The sequence below is a fragment of the Anas acuta genome, chromosome 14 (assembly GCF_963932015.1).
Source record: "Anas acuta chromosome 14, bAnaAcu1.1, whole genome shotgun sequence".
Lineage (NCBI taxonomy): Eukaryota > Metazoa > Chordata > Aves > Anseriformes > Anatidae > Anas > Anas acuta.
In genome coordinates this window covers 11,194,759-11,216,217 of record NC_088992.1, presented here as the reverse complement: position 1 = coordinate 11,216,217, position 21,459 = coordinate 11,194,759, and the positions used below count along the sequence as shown (strand labels likewise).

General features: G+C 48.2%; 2 long non-coding RNA genes across 3 annotated transcripts; one reads left to right on the top strand and one right to left on the bottom strand.

Moving 5' to 3' along the window:
* Window positions 1–6,264: 6,264 nt before the first annotated feature.
* On the bottom strand, window positions 6,265–8,389 carry LOC137864362 (uncharacterized). The gene is made up of 2 exons (XR_011101453.1): window positions 8,207–8,389; window positions 6,265–7,248 (listed from the first exon to the last, which is right to left on the bottom strand). It is a non-coding gene; the product is annotated as an uncharacterized lncRNA (long non-coding RNA).
* On the top strand, window positions 8,379–15,131 carry LOC137864361 (uncharacterized). Of its 2 annotated transcripts, XR_011101452.1 has the most exons (4): window positions 8,379–8,579; window positions 8,702–8,817; window positions 10,183–10,251; window positions 10,606–15,131. It is a non-coding gene; the product is annotated as an uncharacterized lncRNA (long non-coding RNA). The 2 variants fall into 2 exon arrangements; XR_011101451.1 differs by having other exon boundaries at window positions 8,382–8,817.
* Window positions 15,132–21,459: the final 6,328 nt, after the last annotated feature.

Genomic DNA, 21,459 nt, shown 5'->3' with positions numbered 1-21,459 from the left:
TTTGGGGCAGGTCAAACATACTGTATTTCTTGCAGTGGATGTCACATCCAAGGAAGTGTATGGGAGCAGGAGTTGACTCCAGACATCCTCATGCTGTTGCTTGAACACTCTGAAACGTTTTTAATTTTCTTAGAGCCCCTACCTAGCACCAGACATGCCCAGAGGGAGAGCACAGCCCTGGCTGCACATCTCCAGCTCTCCCTGGAAGAGAACCGGCCCACTAACACCACCATCTTCAACCACCAGCAGCAGCCCTGTGCAAACATCCCTGCTCCTGAGTATCCTAACCCAGTCCTAGGCCTGACATCAAGCTTTAAGATGTACAGACAGCCACACATCAGGCTGTAAAGGGCTGGCTGGATTACTCAGGCTTTGAGCTCCATCTCCTGTCCTGTTGGCTCAGCTCCATCAGGGCACCAGGGCACGTTGCCTGCGGCTGAGGAGCAGCAAACTGTTGCAGCAGAGGTACCGGGGCTGGAGCTGCTGGCCTTGGTCCACAAACTTCCACACAGAAATACATATTTCATGGGGTGGTACCTTCATTTCCAGGTCTGGATAAAAAGCCCTCAGGATTTCTTAGCATCAGTTTCTGAGCCCCTTAACGAGGTGGTTATGTGAGGGCAGACAGAAGCTGTCCAGAGTAACTCCAGAGTTTACATCATTGAGAGCCCGTTCACTTCTCCCAGCTCGGAAGTTTTATTTTGTCATTACTTTAAAGGAGGCAGTGCTGTATTCCTGTGAGGACCTTGTAGTTATTCAGACCCTCAGGAGCTCCAGCATTTATCCCATTAGTAACCGCTTCAGCACAGAGGCATTTTCCTGAAGCTAAATGCTGCTGGACTGTAAGGCGACACGGCTCTGATGGGGGTCAGATTTGACGTCAATGCCACACGCTGGCTTCTGTCCTGGGTGATATCAATGCACAAGCACTCTCCTACCCTCACCTTCCCCCTCACCGTCCGATCCCCAGGAAGGGGCAGAGACCTCCGCTCAGGACCACGTGCCAGCCCCCACCACCCTGGGTCACGCTCGGTCTCCTCAGAGACATCCAATCCATCAACTGGTGACAGTGCCCAAATTCACATCCCCTCCCTGCTCTATATTGGTACCACCGGGAACACAAGGCTGCTGATCCCAAGTGAAATGGGAAAGAGCACGGCTCGGGTGCAGCTGGGCCTTCCCTGTATGGGGCAGCAAGGCCCACATGCATCATGTCAGCCTTCATGTGGTGTGTTCCTCACATAAACACCTCTGTGTGTATGCAAGTACAGCCACCAGTAGGTCCAGCAAACATGACACCATCCAACAGGGCCTGCAGGCCTGGTTCTTTCTTGGGGCTGGGGTGAGAGAGCAGCTGGTGGTGCTGGTGGTGGTTGGAGCTGGGAGGACACTTGGGAAGAGCTTGGGAACTCTGCCAGCTGGAGGAGAGAGGAGAAGCCAAGCTGACAAGCTGCAGGACTGCGGGAGGCTGTGGTGTGTCAGGGTGTGAGGCAGGCTGGATGTGTACATGGCTCAACATCAGAGCCAGCTCCCAAGCCGTCTCCAGCAAGCTCCACTCTCCCTCTCCCTGTAACTCAGCAGATTACTCCCCATTCTCCTTCCCCAGCTCAGGTTTGGGCTCAGAAGTCTCCATCCCGCACCAGCCAGTTCCTTCCCTTTCCTTGCCTGGCCTCTCAGACCAAGGTGGAGTTGCCAGAGCTCTGCTCACAGGGATGAAGAGCTAGCCCTTAGTGGGAGGCATGTGAAGGCTGGCAGGCAGGTGAATCCGCCCCATTCATGTGTACATTTCCTGACACAATGGTGGTTGGATGCTTCTGAGCCAAGGCTTTCCCCATATGATCAGCTTTGTTGAGGTACCATTCAGGTTTTCTGAATGGATGTAGCATCCTTCCCCATAGCTGCATCCTCTGCCACATTCAATGTTGTTTTCAGAGTGGTAGGTGTTTCACAGGCACTGTTTCACAGGGACACTGGGTTGGATGTGCCTCAAAGGGTCTCCTTGTCTTGTCATGGGTTAGCACTAGCGGCCAGCCCATTTTAATATTTCCCACTCTTCAAACACAGCCTTGATAAAAACCTCCCATTCCCAGCAGCCTGACTCAGCCACTGGCCCACTGGGAGCCAGGAATCAAAGCCCTCAGCAACTTCCCCCACAGCTGTCTTTAAAGGCAGGCACACAGTGAGGATTTGAGCCATTATCTCAGCTACCATGTGGACCTGATGAACCACTCTTCTGCTTTTCTCAACAAGATAAAGGCCAAGTTAAAGGAGTCCTTCCAGCTCTTTTCCCTCAGGCCACAGATGAAGAAAGACCTCAGTCCTGGCGGGACACCAAGTGTGCTCTGAGCTGGGGACTTGAACTCCAAGGACTGTGCAATGCCAGTGAGCTGCTGAGCTCCTGGTATTGTAAAAAGCACCAGTGTTATGGCCAGCTGCCAGGAACTGTGGTCCTGCAGAGCAGAAAAGAGAGAGAGCAAGAGGGGCAGAGACCCAGGAAGCATCCCTGAAGCATCATCTGACATTAAGATAACCTGAGAGCCTTCTAATTTTTTCTCTTAAGTCTCCACAAAACACCTATGAATTACCCACCTCTGGCCAGCTCCCACTGAATAGAGCTCATGGTAGGAGATTTTTGTCTTCCATCATTGTTGGAAGCAAAGTGGGATAAAAGAATTAAAGTCCTGGTTTGGGAGAAGGGCTGGAGCCAAAGCTGACTGTGGGCAGCGTGCTGTGATGCTCCTGCTTTCCACGGGACATCAGGGTCCCCCCCAGCTGCCCAGCCCTGGGGCCTGGAGCTGAGCCAAACTCAGCTCTGCACGGGCAGCAGAAGGGAAACAAAACCAGAGCTGGCAGCCTGCAGACAGGGCCACACACACTCCCAGGCCGTGTTTTGCTGCCTTTCTTCAGAGAAGAGCTCCAGGTCTGAGTTCCTCCCACAGATCCTGTTCATGTTCGTGCTGAACCAGGCCGAATGTCGACGTGGCTGCTCCTGTTCTGAACATGTGCACTATCAGACTTGAACGGCTGCATCTTTGCTCTTATCCTCCAAGGAAAGTTATGAACAACCCATTGAACATCTGCTGATGACACCCCTTGCAGGACTGCGGATGAGGTTATTTGAAAGCCCAGGTGCAACATGTTCAGTTCGCAGCTGCACAGGCCCCTTGCGTGTTACGCCTGTGCTGCTGCCGGGGTCTGTGCCGCAGGAGAAAAGTCTGGGTGTCAAAAACTGCAGAAAGGGAAACAGAACCAAAAAGAGCTCACGGACTTTATCTACTAAAGAAAAAGGAATGGTCAGCTGTCCAGATCCAGACTGCAGCCTTGATGATTTGCACAGAATAGCAGCTCTGCTAATACAAAGACTCATTTACTCAAGTGTATTGGCTTACACCAGCAAGGAGAGCACGAGATTAAGCCCAACAAAGGGTTTGCTGCCTGAACACTGCAGAATGCCACATACTGACTCTTGTGCCACATTCAATTTATGCCTTCACTAAGGGTGGATGGATCGCACAAGCATGGAGTGAAGATGAGAATCATTTTCACACTAATAGCAGTAAATTGTAGAATCTGGCCAAAATCAGAGGAAGGGGACAAAAAGAGACCTGGAAGAAATAAATACTGACTGCAAGACGCCAGCTGGTCCTGCCCCCTGCTCCAAGGCAGGTTCAGCTTTTCCTGGAGGAGCCCTAAGGGATGCTTGGTGCCCAGGCTCCCCAGCAGCCCTCCCAGCTCCTCCCAGACACTGGCATCGAAACTGAACCACCACAGATAAAATGCAAGATGAGCAGAGCAGGAGGACACAAGAGGGTCAAAGCATTTGGGACCTGCCGGTCCTGGGACAAAAAGATGAGTAACTTGTAACATTTCCTGTACCAGTACTGAACATTTTAGTGCTTCCAGTGCATCTCTGATCCTCTCACTCCCTCAAATGGAAATGAGAAAATGCATCCCATGGTGCTTTTACAAAACAAAACATCACAAAGTATTAAGACAATAAAGTTACTTTGCTTCTGGCAATACGTTTTCAACTCCCCCCGATTTGGTAATAATGTTGTAATTGAGCCTGCAGTTATGAATGGTCTTGTCTTCCCTTCCTACAAGTATTTCCTCACCTCATACAACAATTTGAAAGCTGACGTATTTTGGTGATTTTCTGGAGGAAATACAGGGCTGAAACACATTGCACAGACTGATGTGTGTTGGGGAAAGTGCAGTCCCTAGAGAAGCTGGCTCTGCTCCTGGGGCTAACCATTTTGCAAAGCTATAAATGAATCCAAAATTGTTATTGTTTTTAATTAAGAAAAAAGAATTCACTCAGCAAATGATTTAGAGTAGTAATAATTACATAATCGGGTCTAAAATTATATATTCCAAAGAGAAATGTACAGGGTGATTCTCATCATTACTGGAAAAAAATAGCAGCACATGTGAGGGGAGCTATAGCAGGGGAAAACACAGAGCCCCCAAAATAGCACCTATGAACTAGCTTGTATTTTTAGCCTCCTGCAAGTCAGAGGGGGGGACAGGGAGCCCAAGACACACAGGATCTGCCCTTGGGCAAATCTGAGCTGCAGACCTTTCCCACAACGAGAAGAGCCCTTGGATGGCAGCAGATGTTGTCCATACCAAAGATGCTGAGGCAGCAAAAACTCTCCTGTCCAGATAGCTCTGTTTACAGCCTGGCTGTACGGGCACAGCGAGCCAGCCCGGCTGGGTCAGCAGGATGTGACAGAGGACACCTGGTCCAAGGCAGAGAAAGGAAGGGAAGAAATACGATCCAGTGTTTTCTCACCCGCTCTTGATTTGGAAATGCCACGTGATGCTTAATGGTCTATATAATCACAAAGTGCTTTCCTCTGAACATGAAGCCTCTTATAAAAGAAACAGTGCTCTTGGCTAAAATTTCCAGAATCCCTGTGGTGCAGTAATAAATAAGATGAATGCAGGGATGTGGGATCCTCTCATGCAACAGCTGAATCTGGATGCCAAAGTGCAGATATCTCGACTGCCTTCAAGCAGGCAGGCTGTGCCCACAGCTTTGATATATGAGCAGCCTCATAAAAACAAAGGAGTAGCAGCACTACCCTGGAAGCCAGGCAGCATCAACAGCAGAGGAAGGTCTTTAAAACTCCATCAGTTCTAACCAGAAGGCAGGACCTGCCCACACAAGTTTCCTGGCTGCTACAGATAAAAACTCTTCTATTGATTGCCAGAGGCACAAAGAAATATGGGGACCATTCTTGTGACCATTCTGCTTCACAGCTAATGAAAAGGCATTGCAGGTCTGTTGCACTGCAGAGCTGTGGCTAAGCAATGTAAAATACATCCATGAAATCTAACAGCATGGAGAGAGGGGAACAGCTAGAAACTCATCTGTGCCCTTGGCAGACAGCAGGAAAAATAAGTTTCACTACGTTGGGCATGACTGGCCACATGTACCCAGACCTTTGCAGCTGTGTGTGATTTCTGGGATGGCTGCTTTGCTTCCAAAGCATCACAGCTCTGCCTCTTCAGCACCGTCTGCTCTGAAAGGTCCTTCATGCTGCCCATTGCACACAGGGTGAGTGGAGGGAGCTCATGCATGCTCCTTTCTTGGTTCCAGGGACTGGACAAGGCAGTTTGTCCACAGAATAAATACGTCCCTGAACCGGTGGGTTTTCCCAAACAGTTCAAATTGTGCAGTGAATTAAAGATCAGACCTTCTATTTTCACTCACTTGTATTCATCTATGAGGTGAATGCAGAGAGGTAATAGGCAATGAGTTACAAAGCCTGCTTCATAACAGACACCATAAAGGGTTCTCAAGCTCCAAAATGTGTCTTAGTACATCTGCTCTGTAAGTCTTCAGCTTACTTCAAATTTTGGTCTACAGATTAATTTCAGGTTCCCAGAGCTGGGCCACAAAATCAGGTGCACCTCATATCCCAGACTCCAAACTTGTGCTTGAGCATTCCCTGACCATACCATGTTTGCTCCAAAGTCAGACTGAGAAGCCAAACTCAGGTAAATCTTCCCCAAAATGACTCATGACCCCAGACACTTCCAGAGGGTTTCCACAGCTCTGCCAGCTTCTGCAACCTGCTGTTTATAGCTCGGCAACCTCTGACAACAGCTTGTCCTTATTCATCTACTAAGAGCAAAGTGCTTTCAGCCCAGGGATAGATGTGTCAGGTTGTTGGTGACTAATGGAGCTTCACTCCCATTAAGTCAGCCCGTTAATCTACTGAGGGTCACCAGAGAGCAGGGGCTCTCTGCCTCCACAAGGTAAGTGCCTGCTAGCACCTGTCCTGCTCCCAAGGCTGCACGCAGGCTATTGCCTCCAAGAAAACCTCCAGCATGCAGGAAGACAGATGGCCCCACTAGGAAGCAGAGGGAAGGATGAACATTAGGTAGTTTGTCAAAGAAAGGGGTCTCATGGTGTTGGACTGCTGTTGGCCCAAAGGACAGGCAGGGAAAGGTGCTGTCAGCAAAGATCGAGGTGCAAACAGCCAGAAGCCCTGCTGTGGCAGCCAAACCTGGCTTGTTCTGTGTGTACCATTGGGGCTGGGTGTCCCGATGCAGGACACAGTGCTTGTGAGGCCAGCCCTGCTGGAATCACTGCTGATATGTCACCAGCTCCTACCAGCAACTCCAGTGCTGGAGCCATTCCCACATCCAGTGCCCATACCTCTGCCCCGAGACCTCAGGAAGTTTTGCTGATGCTGCAGCCTCTTCCTCAGAGGGGATATTGATAGACTGAATTTCTGATGCTTGGACATCTATTTTTTTTAAGAATTCCATTATCCTTGGCACCTGTGTCCCTCTGATTCCTGAAATTTATCCAACGACCCCAAAGTCATCAGTGGGACAGGTAGTGAAGGAGAGAAAGATGATTGAAGCCTTATTTCCTTATGACACCAGACAAAAAATTCCTTTTTGTGAGGTTTGCCCCCCATCTGGAATTACAGGGTATAATTTTTGTAGCTGTGTTCAGCAGCCTGAAGCCATGCTGGAGGCATCACTCAGGACCTCAGAGCAGGGTCCTGAGCCTCTCAGGTACGCAGAAAGGCAATGCCAGGCCCTTTCCGGGCTCTCGCATGTGATGCACGTGGCCACATCTCCCTCCTCTTGGCCATGAAATCAATGCCTGTCCACCTCCACGTGCAGCCTTCCCGGAAAGGACCGAGACGCGCTCAGAGGAGGGCATTCAGACCGAGGCAGGAGTGATGCCAGCACTAATCCTGGCAGTGGAACAAGGAGTCCTTCCTGTGATGGATGGAAACGCAGGAAGATCAGCATGGAACAAGAGAGCCTTCCAGTCCCCGGGCCTGGTGGCAAGCGCCCAGCCCTGATACACTGGGCAGTTTGTTTAATGCTCAGTGAGGACAGAGGGAGGGTGAAAAGCCACGCAGTGAGCCACGAGCCAGGTTCCCCGACTGCTCAGGGTGGGTTTTGGGGTATGAGAGGACAAGCCCCTGGTTGGCACAGCCAGGACACAGGACTTGCTGTGAAGGCTGGATAATCACTGTGGAACAAGGGGTTCTGCCCAGCAGCTGTCACCAAAATAAGAGCAGAAATAACCTCCCCAAATGAAAGGGCCTTGCTTAGGTCCAGGACTCCACTCTGGGCCATTCAAAATTAATCCCTCTCTCTCATTTCACATTCAGGTGCTGCAATGAATTAATAATGGCAGAATATTAATGGCTGTGCTGTTTTCTCTTGGTCAAACCTGGCTCGCCCTCACACTGCAGCAGCAGACAGGCAGCTCAGAATCCCAAATGCCAACACAGAGCCCAGGCAGGGTCCGTCTGTCCTGCAGCTGGAGCCTGGTTACTGTGCTTGGCCCCGACACCAGCTTTCCAAGCTCCTGTGCCTGTTCTTGGCTTCTCATCCAACCCAAGAACACAGCACAGCCACCAGAACATAAGGAGATAGAAAACAATGAGGCAATGCAGCACCTTTCAAAACCTGCGTGGTTTCCCACTGAATTACAGATTGGCTTCCATGTTTTCTGACACCAAAATGTTTTGTCCCAGATCTACTGCACTGCCTCGCGGCTCTGCAGCACGTGGTGAGGGCAGCTATCTCAGCAGTACTTTCTTAGCAAGATTTATTTACCCCAGAGGTGCTTGCATTGAAGGCTCCCCACAAACATTTATTTCCTAGTGTTGCTGGAGCTGATGGGCAACAAACAAAGGGACAAAAAACTTGGAAGGGTCTATACCTGGCAATCAGCATTGCACCAAGAAATCAGACTTTCCTAGCTCTTAATTTGGATCTATTTCAATATAAGAGCTGATTGCACTGCTCTTAAAATGCCCCAGCCCTGTCCATAGCTTGGCTTTCCTGACTGCTAAGTGGCTGGTACAACCCCAGCTGTGGGGCAGAGGGAAAGCCCCAGCAAACATCAGCTTCACAGCTTTCAGCTGGTGAGGTCTGCAGTCAGCTGGTTACAACTTCCAGCAGAGTGCCATGGGGCAATAAAGGACACATGGAAATGGGATACTCACCCTGGGGAGAGTGTGGGGAAAGCCTTTTTGCACCCTAGTTATCCTCCTCTGTTGCATTGTGTGCCTGGCACAGGCCCTTCCCCAAAGGCAAGAAAACATAAAATGTTTCATGAGCTAGAAGAATGGGGAAAGTTTATGAAGAGCTGCTGGCACTATATTCACAAGCAGGCAGAGGGAACGGAGTGATTTTTATTTTCCACCACGCTTAGATTATTGTCATAAAGCTCTCAGAGATGCCTGGCACGAGGGGATGTAACAGCAGGAAGACTGGAGAGCGTCACTACAGGGCGAGCAGCGTCTTGTGAGGTCTGAGATAAACGGCTCTGTGAGTACAACTGTGAGCAATTCCCTGTGGAACAGGCTGGACACATGTACACATTTTTTCTTTGTATTAAAACTTGCAGAAGATTGTTGGGCATTGTCAGCATTTGCATTTACTGCACGATTTTGCTTCTCTGCTTGCTGTTCACACACTGCCTTGCTGAAATGCAACCTGCTCCATGCGTAAAGGTTACTGGCATGTAAAGCAAGGGTATGTTTCATATATGCTGAGGACCACATCTCAGGATATGAAATCTAACATTACAATTTGTTTTTCAAATATGATTGAGGACACAATATGCTCTGTCCATCCTTGGGCCTGTGCTGCTTCTTCCACACAATAGATTTTGAAGTCAGATCCATCACAGAGTTACTCCAGCTGCCCCATGGGGGATGCAGCCTGTCACCCCACTGCCCACATCCATGTCCAACCCAGCCCCAAACAGCAAGGATATTTCTTCTTGGGATGGCCAGTAAGAGGCAGGAATGGTCCCACGACAAGGCTCCAAGTCCCAAGGCTGAGTCTGGGGTGTAAGTAAATAGGAAAATCAGCTCCTAATTTCTAGCTGGAGAAAAAGATTGTCTGGCATTGCTTAGCAAATGAACAAGCCCTGCATTGTTTGTTTATACAGTCACCCTCCTCCTCTCCTGGTGAGCTGCAATTATAGGAACTTAATGAACCTTTTTCAAGTCGTAGGGATTTATTTTACACAGCCCATGCAGACTCTAGAGAAGCAGAATACACACTCTGGAGACAGAAAGGGATTTTGAGACAAACTGGTGGAGCAGTCCTTCCAATCTGTTGTCCTTTCAAATTCTTTAAATGAGATAGCTCTTTACAAATTAGGATCTCCTCAGCCAAACCCCAAACCAAACCATCTGCATACACAGTGGCTTTAAATAAGCAATCCTGCAACCGCAAATAATATATGGTGAGAAATAGTTGGTCGATTAGCAATCCTCCTCCTCCCTGTGTCCCAGAGGAAGCATATGCAGGACAGAGTGTTCATTTGCTGGCATGGATGCACGGTTTTCCTTTCATTTCATCTTGCTTTTGTAAACAGACCCATTTGTGTGCCACTGAGGACAGAGGATGTCATATGGCCTGTTCCCACTTACAGGTTCCCTCAACATGCCATCACACTTCATTAAAAAATGAGTGGGAGGATAAGGAGCCAGCCCGTTAATCCTCCTGGGGTCACGGGGGTGAGAGGTTTCCTCTCGGTGTCACTGGGGTGAGAGGGTGAGGGTTCTCACTTTCACAGGAGCCAGCCTCTGCACGGAGTGAAAATTAAATATTGGGCTCTTGGGATCATTTAATTCATAGCTCCAGCAGCTGCCAATAGCCTCCTTTTTCCATTTTCCACAGGGCAGATCGTGTTCACAGGCATCTGCAGGACTAAGGAGGTGTGCTGCTCTATCTGCCTCTCTGCTCAGGGTACGTTTAAGGTACCATAAGTGTCTCTATGGAGATGACAATTTCCCTCTCACTACCTCTGCCTCTGGTAGTTGTTGGGAATATTGCTGGGCTCCAAAATTAGATGGAGATAGAGAAAAAATATCTTAATTTTATAAAACTAAATGCAGATAGTAAAACAATGACCTGTCCTATGTTGTGGTTAGGTTCAAGTACTGCACATCAGGGCTTTTAACTTCTAAGCTTAGCTCTATCATTAATTTTACTTTAGTATGTAGGCTTGGCTGTGTTTCCTGACTGCTCTATCAATTTTCCCATCACTACCAGTGGAATAACAGCTCGGAGCACTAAGGATTTGTTTGTTAATATTTGTAGACCATTTTGAGATCCATTTTGAATTATTGTTTGTGGATTTAGAAGAGTTCCAGCAGTGATTTCAGAGCACGCTGTGGATCTGAGGTACCTCCTACAAAATGGATTTGGCCTCCGTTCCTTCATTCTGTTCTCTTGGTCAACTTCTCTGTGCCAGGGAAAGCAGTAACAGAGAAAGGATGGAGAATTCCTGCTGCATTTCCCAATTCAGAGTAAGAACGCAGCTCCTAAGATCAGAGAACATAACTTCCAGCTGATTAACCAATACACAAGCTCGATATACAAGCTCGGTGTGCAGTGAGCACTGGCTGCCTTTGGCGAAATGATGGGAAGGCAGCCAAAGACAAACATGCTGGATGTCCGCAGGCTGGAAGAAGAGTAGACAAGGGGAATTGGAGTCAAAAGCAGTTCTATGTCCTCTGGTTTGCTGTTGTGTTTGGATCCCCCAGCCTGAGTGGGATCTTTGACATGCTCATACTGCTGCCAGCTGCCTTCACATCCATGCACATCCTGCATACAGATGGCCGGACTGAGCATCCTGACTTTCTCCTCCATCAATTGAGGTGATAAAATAATTGTATCAAGGGATCTGTGATGAAAACTATAGTGCACATAGATGAAAGGAGAGGATCTGAGCAGGAAAAATGCAGTCTTGTGCTCCGCATAAAAGCGGTGCCCATTGACACACTTACTTTGTAGATCTGTGATTGTGACTTCATTAATCTAAGCCTGTTTGAAGAAAGCGGTGTTTCACAGCTGACAGCAGCAAGGCCAACGAGGAGCAATCTATTACAAAACAGGCTGTGTAGTTCACCGTGTAATTGGGACTTGCTGCTGAGCTTCCTTCTTTGGAAGGGGATTTCTAAAACATTTCTTATCACGATTAATAGGAGCCTGCCAAAGTGTGCCTCCTCTTCCCCTCCTACAACCCATTCCAGTGGGAGAGCTCCCATTTTTGCCAGCCGGTGCCATCTGTAACCACCCCTGTGCTAACAAAAGCATATTCAAGCCATAAATTCCCAATAAACTAAATATAGTCAGGGACAGAATTTGAAATTCCTCTTACTGAGCAGAGGTATTTTCTTATAAAAGAGTTTTCTTGAAATGAAACCCGACGTGATCCAGCCTCCAGAAGAGAAGGCAAATATTTATCACCAGAGGGGAATGTGAGGAGAAGGAGGGCCCTCATAGTAACTCATCACGGGCTGTTCAGGGAGTCCATTCATTTCTCTGTAATCAACACAACCTGGCAAAGAATGTTTCTCTCTTGTCCTCTCTCCTTGTAAGTCCTGTTTCTTCGGGAGGATCCTTATAGCCTTTGAAATGCTTTAAAAGGTCAGACTACACAGCGGGAGGAACTGCAGAGACGGGGCGGGGGAAAGCAGCAGAGGAAAAGGCCATCAGTGGAAACCCACTGAGAGGAGAATACTGGCTAGATAAATAATATCATATTAAGTAGAATTCAAGAGCCAGGCCTGCCATGCTCCAGTAACAGAGAGTGAATAATTACAGCAGAGGTTAGGAGGTGAAAGCCTGTCTCCTGTAGGGGATGAGGAGAGGATAATAAGCTTAGCACGCTCACAAAGGCAGCCAAGGAAATCTGACCCTTTATCACACTGTTATCTGTAGAGAAGTAGATGAGATTAGGCCCATAATGGGATTGGTGCCACATGAAGCTTTGCATTTCTGACGTTGCAAGGAGGTTACTGACACCAATCCCTGCTAATTTATTGAATTGCTGCAATAAAAATGCCTTCTCTACTGAAAATAGCAGAGAGTAACTGAATAAACCTCTTGAGTAAAAGGGGATTCATTGCCTGAAGAGGATTTGCAGGGCACAGCAGTTATTGAGTTAGCAGATTCAGAAGCAACCAGCTGCCCTGGCGAGGGCTTGAACTGCATAATGATGCTTTCTTGGGCCGTCCTGCCTCCTACCCACCGTGTGAGGAACCGTGCTCCTGCTCCCATGTCAGAGAGCAGGGCAGTGACCTGCTCAACAGCCAGGCTTCGAGCAGAGGTCGGCTTCACCTTCATTCTCGTGCCAGGCTAACAAAGGAGTCAGAGCAGGAGCAGGTCCTCGAGCTCCCTGCTGTCCTCTGGGGTCTCTTCTCCTCCCCTGAGCTTTGCAACTACATTTCAGGGGTGTTTTTTTTTCCCCTTTGGAAAGAACTTCTTATTATTTTGGATGACTGATTTTATTCTCCCCACAATCTGTGAGCTTCTCATTGTCTGTGTGGCCCAAACACATTAGTATCCCGGGAACTCCTGACAGCTATTGACAGAAAATATTGTTTAAGTAGCGGCGACTGATAAAGCACAGATGAAAATGGGTTGAAGTTGGCTGTAAACAATTATTGTGTGAAAAGCATGTGACTACAGTAGCTCTTAGTGAGTCAGCTAAGACAAGCTAAAGATGAAGAAAGTTGAGAATAATACTGTGGGAACGTTTTTTTTTTCAGAGAACAGTAGATTTACAACCTCCTCCCCTCCCAAAAAAGAAAGCTGAATTCTTTGATACTTTGAACACTTCCAGAGACAAAAGCTGAGATGGAAGAAAACAACATCTTGAGAAAGTCAAAATGCAGTGTTTCATCATTTTCAAGATCAGATGGACTACAATCAAAGTGGTCAGACCATAATTTTGAAATGGTTTTGTTGCCAAACTGCCCCATTCTGTGAAAAAGACACAGAAAAAAAAAAAAGGTTAGAAAGGGTTAAATTAGCTGAAAATGATACTAAATGAAAGCTTTTGAGTTGAGCCAAAATAACATTTTTCATCTTTTTTTTTTTTTTTTTTTTTTTCAGAAGGAAATAAAAATGTTTCGATTCAGTGCAGGCTAAATTTTTATTAGCTTTTTCTATTCAAGCATCAATTAAAAAAAAAAAAAAAAAAAAAAGCCCTCTTTTTTTCCCTTGTGCTAATTCAGAGCACTCTTGGCAGGAGAGGGTACATCCCCAAGAAGCAGCTTTTCATTTGTGCTTCGCCGTGTCATACCAAGAATAATTTTTCCACTTAACCAAACCATAACTTGGTGTGTTTAGCAAATTCCTCCCGAAGGAAACTGGGATGGAGCAGGAGGCAGTGGGGGCCAGGAAAGAAGTGCTGTGACAGCGGTGTGGGAAAGCAAGGACCAGGAGAGCAGCTCGAGGTGTGTCAAGATCTGCTCTGCAAAGACATGCAGAGATAGGAAGCAGGCAGGGCTGTTTCCCCCTCTTTCATATCACGTTTGTTTTAACTCATCAGCGTTTCTGTGCTAATTTGGGGATATAGTTGTGGGAAACTTTCAGCCCCTTAATCATCCAGCTTGGAAAATGCCAGCGAGCATGATAAACAAACCCTTCAAGATGACAAATGGAGATGGGCTTATTCCTCACAGAGGACTTTCTCTTTCATCTTGCTGGGAAGATGGGTGCACAAGTGGACGAACGAAACAGCCGTTCCCACAGGGGAAGATGCTGCGAGCACAAAGCTTAGCTCTTGCCTCCCATGGGGGAGAGGTCTTTCTGCCTGTAGAATGAAACTTGTTTTAAATGCCCCAAATGTGACACTGGGAATAACTTAAACAAGAGTCTGAGAGCCACAGGACAGTGAGAAGCTGAGTCGTGTTACTCAGCCAAGTGACAAATCTAGGGTGCAGAAGGTAGAGGGTACAGCACAGAGCACATCCTGTAGGACACAGAGACTTTTTCTCCTGGAAACACTGGGTATTTTACAGTGATGATATCTCAGAAGAGTGCTTGACCCCCACTGTCAGCTCGTTAAAGAAGCAATCTTCCCTGACACCAGCAACCGTTGGTATGAAATGTTATGAAACTCTCACCCTTGCTCTTCTTAGTAACAGAGTTTTCCAAAACAACCTCAAACACAAACTTTCTACCAGAAGAGGGTTCTAGTCTGCAAAATAATCCTGCAATCACATGTAAATTTAACTCGCAGTCCAAAGCACCAGTTGGCCCTCCAGTACCTCAGGCTTAATAGCATCTTCCCTGCTGCAAGAGCCGAGACCAAGGGGCAGGACCAGGCTGGCAATGTGGCCTCCACGGTGTAACCAGCCAGGCTGCAGTGCCCTTATTCCCAGAGTCAGCATCTCAGTGCCTGGAACCAGAGTGAAAGGTTACCATTTTGATCTGCTTGCTTCTTACAGGCATTTTTCACTGGCAAAAAAAAAAAAAAAAAAAAAAAAAAAAAGGATGACGCACAGGGAAAAAAGCCACGAAGAAGGACCTCCTGTCCTCCATCCCCTCCTCTCGTGTAGTCCCCTCCATTTCTTTCTAGCCATTTAATTGGAAAGTATATTTGCTCGCCCTTGCTTTGTGACGCACTCCAGATATCATGTTCCCTCCTGATTGCTTCCACTTTGTTTGCCTATATATTAATTCTTACAGCTCGCTGCCTGGCTCTGCAGAGCCAGCCTCTGCCGGGAGGACAGCCCCTCTGCCAGCCCCAGGGCACGTACTGGGTGAGGCCATCTGACTTTCTCACCACCCAGTGAAAGAACACCTTGTTTGGGATGGCGGCTTGGATTTTCCACTGGGGGCAGACACAGGACTTCACAGGAGGGAGGTGGCGACGGACTCATGCATGTCCGTAACAGGAAAATAGGATATCTCTTATTCCCGGCAGTGATAAAACCCCGCAGCCCCAGAAATGAGGCAACCAGGACATCTTGTCCCACTTCCCAGGCAGCACAGGTGATGTTCTTCATTGACCTCAGCCCTGAAAAAACAGGGAGCACACGGTAGCAGAGTTTCATCCTTCCTTTGCAGCAGGAAGGACGGACACACACACACTTCCTCCACCCCAAATTTTCCCTTCCTGAGCATCCTTGCTCCCTTGCTGCAGCACTGCGGGCTCCCAGCGTGGTGCCACGTAGCAGTTCAGGAGACATCTCACTGCTTCCCGACGTCTTCCCCTTTTCTCACATGCTCTGTGCACAAGTCTCCCTGTACCGGTGTTGATGAGATCGATGATAAAATACCGATGGGAAAACTCCAGAGGCTGGTGCAGGGACTGGCTGAGACAGGAGCAGCTTGAGGGCTCTTCCTCACCACCTTTGCCACTGGGGACACAATGGCAGGAGAGCCTCAGGTGGTGCTGGAACTGTCACAAGATCTTCCAGATGCATTTCTGTTTCTTACTTAGGTGGCAAATTGCACGAAGTGAGGCTTGTCCCCCCACTGCGCTCTCCAGACTTCTGGCACTCAGCTGTATCTGTAGCATAACTACATCTCCTGTTGGCTCTGTAAATAAAGCCTTGCAACACAAAAGGCGGTCTGGATTAGCAGTTTATCAGTCCAGATGAGCACCAGAAAGGAATGCAGGGAAAAATCCAGGAAGAGTCTGAGGCAAAAACTACTTCCCATTTATTCAGCTTTGCACTGCAGCACAGCAATACCAGCAAGAACAGAATGAGCACTTATATCAGACAACCATGTAAATATTTTCATGGAACACTTCCTGGGTATTCCTTTTTCTCTATTGCTTTACCTACCTAAGTTTTCATAAGTGAAAACTTTTGCTGAGTTACCTTTGCTGAGGGAAATCAGGAGCTAGCAAGACAACAGGGCTATTTCCCAGGTGTTTGGGGGAGAAGGAAGGCACAACCCCTCAAATTTATTTTTCTGCACCCCACCAAAACCAGAGAGTGAATATTCAGCCGTCAGCCCTTCCCAAGGCACTCGGTTGGCACACGCCTGCGGGTGTGCACGCTGGCACTGACACACACACGTGCACAGATGCCACACTTCGCTGCAGCCATCCCTGGGTGGGATTTGGCTGGCATTACCTCGAGGATCCTCTGCAAGCTCAGCAGAAGCACACCAAGCATGCAAGCCAGCACGTACAGAAGATGGACTGCTTCCCTGCAGCCTTCGGGGTGGTTCACGCTGCTGCAGGAACGCAGAGCAACCTCTGCACCTTCAGGCTGGCTCCTGAGTCCCGAAGGAGCTCCTCTCCCTCTGGCTGATGCCAGCACAGTGCCTGGGCTGAAGGCATGCTGTAGATTTCCAGAGACTGGATGGGGAGCAGAGCTGAGTTATTCCCTCCTCGTTTGCAGGGTCCAGAAACTAAAGAGCTAATGCACAGATGGTGAGCATTGCAGTCCCCTCCCTGCTGCCCGAAAAGAGCCAAGGGATGATGCTGTAGGACTCCCGCTCTGCACCAGGACACTTGCAGACAACCTCCCAACCAAGCCCAAACTATCCCAGCACCAACTGGCCCAAAGCATGCAGTGGTGCAGCACCGCCAGGAATAACGTGTGTGTTTATACAACACGCTGTGTGCCTGTCACAAAACCTGGTGCCCCAGGAAAGCAACAACGACCCCAGGCTGCTTGATTTCAGCAGTGGCCAGGTGCAGATTTGAGAGATCAGCAGAGGAGGCAGCGGTGTCCCCATCAGCAGCGCCTTGCAGCTGGTGAGGAGCAGGAGAGCGCCCACGTAGCTGCACGTCCCTGCAATCACGTCCTGGCTGTGTCCACCCCAGCTTTGACTGGAAATCAGGGAACACAAGCACGTCAAAGAGGCTGGGAGCGGGAGGCTGCCAGACACGCACACCCCGTCCTTCCCCACCGGAGTCAACAGAAACATGGAGCATTTGGGGGCCAGGAAAAGACACCTCCCTCTTTACTTTTTCTGGCTTTGGACTGCGAGGAAATGTTCTCCTGCAGCTGGTGAAAGGAAAACCCTTTTCTGCCAACCCCCTGCCGGGTGAACAGATGCAGGAGGTGAGGAGCTGGGTGTGCCGAGGCTGCTGCTCTGCTCGTCTCGGGCCACTTGCACCAAGCACAGAACCACACAGACAGAAAGATTTGTCGAGGTGTCGTAAAAAAAAATAAAAAATAAATAAAATAAAAAAAAAGAGGGTATTATTTTTAAACGCTCGAAATTACCGCTGTGCTCAGTAAGGTGGCATTTCCCACCCAGCTGGGAAGGGCGAATGACAGCCACCTGCTTTGTGGGAGGAAAAGGAGAGGAAAATTGCTGCGTGGAGGCATCTCCACTGTGCATTGATTGCTCTCTCCATATGAGTGGGGTCTACACTGTCACATCCTCAGGTCCCTGTCTGGTAGAGGAAGCTTTCACGCCTCTGCAGCTGTTTGTGCCTCCCCACAGCCCCCCGCTGTTGCAGGCTGGCCCTTCACCCTGGTATAGCCCTTTGCAGGCACTTGGGGCTGTCCCACACCCCAGCCCTGCTCTCTTACACCTCACTCTGTGGTCCGAACAGAAGAGCTCACATCAGTTCGAGGTGATCCAAGCCAAGTTTGGTTGTATCACTGGCCTTCAGACCTGTGAGTTAAAGCTCTCTTAGCTGCACAGGGTTATGGTGTCTGTGTAGGTACTTTTGGTTATACCTGGGAGAAGGTAGGTGCTGCGTGTGCCTTCAGGTCATTAAGCCCTGAAAATGTTCTTCCTTTATTTATTTATTTATTTATTTAATCTATATTTATTGTGTCTAACACATTGACACCCAACAACATACTTCTCCCTGGAAGAGTTAATAGAGAAGCAGGAACAGTGTCCCAGAGCGGAGCAGCCTTCCCAGCCCGTGGGGTTCAAGGGGCTTCTCTCTTCTTGGCATTTCAGAGCTTACAATGGAAGCTACAAAGTTTGTAAACGTTCCCACTTGGCAGCGGTTTTGTGTTTACTTAGACTTTGATTTATAAAGTGCATCTCAAAGTCCCCTTCCAAGACGAGCTATTTGCTGTATCAATCAGCATCTGCGTGGGGCTCAGATGTGGATGCAGGGCTCCCAGCATAATTCCCTTAAGTGCAGCCTGCAGAGCTCTCTGTCATTTCATACTTAGTTTCCTATTGATTGTCCAATACATTTTGCTTCGGGCCATGTTATTAGATAGATGCAGAGGTTTCTCAATGCTGGCTTCACTCCAAAACTACTTGGCAAGCATCCCACCAGCACACGGCACTGGCCCCGCTGTGTATGTATTATTTCATGCTGGGTCAGACTGGAATTGCTCGGATATTTCTCACTGGACACCCAGCAGTAGGTGGGTTGTCACCTGGTTCTGGAGGACCAATGACCATCTGCTGGCTAGAATTAAAACTAGCCAGGAGTTGGTCATGGGCCTCCTATCACTCAAAATAGCTTTGCTGGGGATCAAGTGACTGCTTTGTGACAGGTCTGACCAAGGGGATATTTTGCGACACGAGCTGGCACCTGGAGGGCTCCTGAGAGGAGAGGTGGAGTTTGCTTGGTGGGGCTCAAGAGATGGCTGGAGAGGTGGGTTTGGGACAGCTGGCCAACAGGAGTCATGAGCAAGCCAGTTTGCAGCATGGAGAAGTCCCCAAATCCGTGATGGGAGCCACCTTAGGACAATGCACGTCTCCGCCCCAAGGAGAGATGTGGTGTTGGTGGTGTTTTTTTATTATTATTATTATTATTTGTTTGGTTGTTTGGTTTGGTTTTGGTTTATTTTATTGGTTTGATTTGATTTGTGCTTTTTCATTTTTTTTTTCTTTCTTCTTTTTTCTTTTTTTTGTGGTGGTGGTGTTTGTTTTTTACTTTTTTTTTCCCCACAATTGTTTTCACTGGCCAGTAAACAAGGCAAGGGACATGCTCTGTTTCAGGGCTTCCTCACACAGCAGACAGGCAGAGTAATTCTCTCCTGCTTTTAAACACAGCGAGTCCAGCTAAGAAACAGGAAGAAAGCTCTTTTGGTCGGCAGAGCCCTTCCCCAGCAAATGTCTCCCCTGGATCTGTTCTATTAAGCCCTTGGGAGCTTGGAAACACTTTTCAGGTGTAAAAATAGTGCCTGCAAAGTCAGCAGTCAATCCCTGCTCTTGGACAGGTTGTATGGCAGGGGATTTTTTTGCTGTATTTAATCCCCCAGACCAGTTCCAAACTCTATTCAAGGAAACAGGGACTCTCCCTGGCCATCCCAGTGCATGAAATACCCAACAATATTCCACCTGAGCCACGTCAGGGAGGAAACTGCAGAAAACAGATTTCCTGGTAAATTGAGCTCAGATCCGCATTACAGAAACGATCCCAAGCAGCAGCGATGCTGAAAAACCCCTGGGACCCCAAAAAGGCTGCCACCCTGGGAGCCTGCCCTGGGGTATCCCCAAGCCCCCTCTCAGCCCCGTTCTCCCTGCAGGTTCCCCAGTGACCCCATCCTGACCGACTGCAGTGTTTTGGGGTTAAAGTCAGGAGGCCATTCACTGAGGCACAGGCTGGAGGGAGGTTTTGCTCATCTGGAAAGCACTCCCAGGTTTCCTAAGGGTCCTTTTTGTTCTCCATCAGGGCACTGTATGAGAGGAGGAGGCTGGTGGGCAACAGGGCATTTGCCAGGGGTGCCCAGGAGTCATTACTGGTCTATTTGGGGTGGATATAATCAGCAATTCCCAAGGAGGACCCTCTGTCCCAGCACTTCCACCCCAAACCCTGAGGTTTAGCAACACTCCTAATATCCCCTCCAGAACCTCTCGCACAAAAAGTTCCCACTTCAGTAAATCAGCATTTTCTGACAAAACAAAACAAAACAAAACAAAACAAAACAAGCTATTTCTCCAGAAAATTCTCAGTTGTCTCAACCGCTAATAGCCCATGCTAGTTGAATGCCCCAGGGACTTATCACTTTGTTATGTTCCTGGCACCACTTTTCCATGGAACTTGCAAATTGTTGTTTGCCCAGCTCTGCCTCTAACAGATCAGGAGAAATTCTGGCTACTGCAGCAGAGGAAAATAGCAGAGTGTGTCCACTTTTGCTACTTCAGAGTTGTTCAACCAGAAAATAATGAAGAGAGAATTGTTTTTCCTTGGCTACACAGTGTAAGTTATTGGTGAATAAATAAGCCCAGAGGCCAGGGGATGAAGTATTTATTGATTTGTGCAGTGTTTATTTCTGAGTTAATTTGCAACCCACACAAAGAGAGAAAGAAATCGCTGTGATAAATATAAAATATGCTTTATATTGTGTGTATTATGAAAAGAGCTTCAATAAAAAGATTATTACATCTTTCTATGGGGTGTTCACTGGGTTTGGCTGTTTTCAGATCTGACAGTATAATGTGATCAAATCTTAGCAGTCGCAAGGCAGCCCCACACAGTTTTTATACTTTGCTTTAAAGCACACAGATGCCATTCTGCAAAGCTGAAATTTAGTGGGAGAAGGAGATGCAGGAGACATAAAAGGAGGTGAAGGAGATGTAAAAAATGCACTACCTCAACTCCTTCGGAGATGAAATAATAGTCCCTTCTAGCTATGTATAGGTGTCTGGATAGGATTCCTCTATGTACAGCAAGCTCACACTGCCATCTCCTCAAATTTTCAGCGACTCAGAGATGACAAGGCTTAATACAGGAGACGGCTATGCTCTGACAACTCCATCTGACTGCACTGTCTGCCACAGGTCCCCAGCTAATTAACTATTGATCTAAACTTTTGAGATTTTATTAGAATCTTCTGGATGTCACATTATTGCTAATAAGGCTTTAACATACAGCGGAGAGAGAAGATGAAATGTCCAAAATGATAATTTCTCAAGAAGCATTACCCCGTTCGCAAGGCAGCCTGTGGGTGTGTACGTGCTAGCTCCGTGCGTGCTTGCAGAGAGCACTGGCTGGTTCAACTGCTTCGTGGGAGCCCCAGGACACTGCAGGCCCTGGCTCCTGGTGTTAAAGTCTTTGGACCCGATGTTACAACATCTTTTATCTGCCTGTAAACCAGCCAGCAGCTTGCTAAACGGATCCCTTGAGTACAAGCACTGCACGGCAGCAGGGCGGAGGAGGGAGGAGCACCAGGCTGGGTTTCCTGCAGCACACGCAGAGGTTCAGCAGAAGATCTCAGCAGGCATCTCCCATCTGAGGCTGCACGTGCCAGAGCCTGTTCTTCTTTG